Raw genomic sequence first — 2,831 nt, forward strand, 5'->3', positions numbered from 1 at the left:
TATATTATCTTTATGTGTAAATCTCTTTACCTATCTCTATATCTATATATGATCTATATATAATCTATAAAATAGGTGATGTACTTGAATTATCATCAGTATAACCATTTATGGCAAATTCCAAATCCCCACTTCTCCCTTCTGCTATCTCCATCTTTTATCAACATTGTTTAAATACTTCAAAAACGTGTTTTTAAACAAACCTTTAAGTATTACCAATCTCTTTTGTAGATTGTTAAAGACACTGGCTCAAGTCTCCGGTCTGAAATTTACTTCCTTCTTCGTCTTTTTTCTCGTAAGACCTGAAAAATATAAAGTGTCATGGCCGTTGATTTTCCCTCCCAGGGTAAATCTTTATGACTTAAATATAACGAGGAAAATATTTTTAGAGAAATTTTTGCAGGGGAAGTAACTTTTGCAATAAATAGTTTCTGAAGGAGTTGTTTACCTTGAATATTCCCTTAAAACTATAATATTGTACATATTTGGTAGTTTTAATCGGTTAACAACCATTAAAGTAACTCAAGCCGTAAGAGTTTCGTGTATTACACTTAATCACTTTTGATAAATGCTGTGCACGAAATTCTCCATCCTTGAGTAACTCTTGTAACTTTCTGCCGGTTAAAAATATTAAAGAAATGTACATGTATGCTAGTGAATGATGATATTTTTCCTTAATCGAAATGGACAAAGCTATAAATATGATGATTATATTTCATATTATTATATGAGTATCAAACCATGGAGATATATTTTACCTGGGAAGTATTCTTGCGAATATTAAATATAAGCGAAATGGATGGTTGTAGAAATGATGTCACATGTTACAATTAGGACTGTTGTGATGACGTCACAAACATACTGGACAAATTTCATTATAAATATTTGGCCGGGTGAAACAAAAAGTTTATCTAGGTTTAACGAGAAAAGAGTAAAATCTGTTTAAAATTTGTGCCAGAGTCATTTGAAGGTAAGGTGGTGAGGTGACAGAATGGCTAGAGCGTCGGCGGGGGAGGAATGGCTGATGGTAATTTTTATGAGTTCAAAACCTTCCTAAGTCAACTTTGACCTTTATCCTTCTGGGAGTCGATTCTTCGCTTAGAATCCTGTATTTTGTGTGACGAGAAATATCATAAGAGATCGTTCCATGCGCCCTTTTCTCTTGAAAGAGTTGAGCGAAGGGTTTAGGAATCGTCTTAAAACACAACTAAAATACTGGAACCGACAAAACACAGACCGATGTTGGTTATATCGTGGGACGACGAAGAAAGCAATATAGAATATATCATTAAACATTGATTTTGCCCTGAAAAATAGTATTGAGAACAAATTATGTTTCCATGGATAAAGTAAAGTAGTTTTGAACCCAAATGGAACGTAGGCATTCACACGGGTCATTTTTTTCTTTTCTTCATTTTTTTTCCCCCTATAACACTTAAATTGTTTTCTGTTTTCCAATGTGAAGCGTGGTGCAACGATAAAAGCTTTGAAACCAATGATACTGAAGAACAATCGATGTGAGCATTTTATAAAGGTTACCCATAGCGATATTTTGATACGAGGCTGTTGCAGTTGCTTTTATTTAACCTGGTTAACTTTCACACAAATCAATAAATTCTTTGTTTAATGATTTCTGTCTGATTTCTAACAAGCAGTTTCGGCTTCGTTCAGAACATGCAAGGTATTTGTCATTGAGGAGAGCAAATCAAGTCGAAACAGATTTCCGGCGATCCTCTGCTATTCCGAGTGAAGCCCTGTGCTTGTAATATAAAATGCAAAATATTTCAGCAACTGCCGTGCCATGCTTGTATAGACGTTGTAAATGTTATACACGCTGCTCTTTCTATTCGAGCGTTCTCAAATGCATCTATTCAAAACATATAAACATTCATTCATACATGAATACATACATATATACAGCCATGCATTCTTACATATATACATCCATCCATGCAGCCATGCATGCATGCATCCATCCATCTGTCACAGCATCTGTTTGTCTAACTTCAGGAATATCTGTAAAAGACACGGAAAATCCAATCACTAGCAGCGGCCGAAGACCATCATCCATCTGCACTTTTATATGTCTGTATTAAACCAATGCGACAGAAATAACGATAGACTTTATATACATACAAGTTCTCAAAACAATTCTTGAAACTATCCTAAGGCGACAGACCGCTTTTGATGAGAAATGGATTAAAGACGGGCCACTCACGTGTTGAAAGTGATCGCTAGGGACAATATGCTAACACGTAGTGATATGCATTGGAGAGTAGATACGTCTGTCTACAACTGTTATCACTCATAGCCAACATGTGGGGCTATGGACTCTCCATGTAGTAACGCAATAACCACCCTACTTAAATCACGAGGAATATACTAAAAGAAAATACCAACGACATGTGCTGTGGAATCGAACAGTTCGATAATAATATCATGGAGCTGTAAGTTTATAAGTTTACGGAACACCAACTGCAACTTAAGACAAAGAACTGACAAAAAATACAGAGTTTCTATTCTCCATGTTTCTTTATTGCCCACAAGGACCTAAACATAGAGAGGACAAACAAGGACATACAAAGGGATTAAGTCGATTACATCAACCCAAGTGCATAACTGGTACTTAATTTATCGACCTCGAAAGGCAAAGTCGACCTTGGTGGAATTTGAACTCAGAACGTAACGGCAGACGAAATATCGCCACGCATTTCGCCCGGCGTGCTAACGTTTCTGCCAGCTCACCGCCTTAATGAGTTCCTATTCTCCAGCCTGCTCAGGACAAATTATTAACTGTGTGTGTGTGTGTGTGTGTGTGTGTGTGTGTGTGT

General features: G+C 36.3%; 1 long non-coding RNA gene across 3 annotated transcripts in view; it reads right to left on the reverse strand.

Moving 5' to 3' along the window:
• Nucleotides 1–2,831, reverse strand: part of LOC106870002 (uncharacterized) — a 12,749-nt gene that overhangs the window by 7,583 nt on the left and 2,335 nt on the right. The window contains exons 1-2 of one of the 3 annotated variants that reach the window (XR_001409478.2): nt 759–842; nt 204–302 (exon numbers count right to left, since the gene is read on the reverse strand). This is a non-coding gene — a long non-coding RNA (uncharacterized LOC106870002). Of the gene's footprint in view, nt 1–203; nt 303–448; nt 471–758; nt 843–2,831 lie in introns of those variants that run through there. The other 2 variants (XR_001409479.2, XR_008264026.1) reach the window with 2 other exon arrangements.

The sequence above is a fragment of the Octopus bimaculoides genome, chromosome 4, assembly GCF_001194135.2.
Source record: "Octopus bimaculoides isolate UCB-OBI-ISO-001 chromosome 4, ASM119413v2, whole genome shotgun sequence".
NCBI classification, from domain to species: Eukaryota; Metazoa; Mollusca; class Cephalopoda; order Octopoda; family Octopodidae; genus Octopus; species Octopus bimaculoides.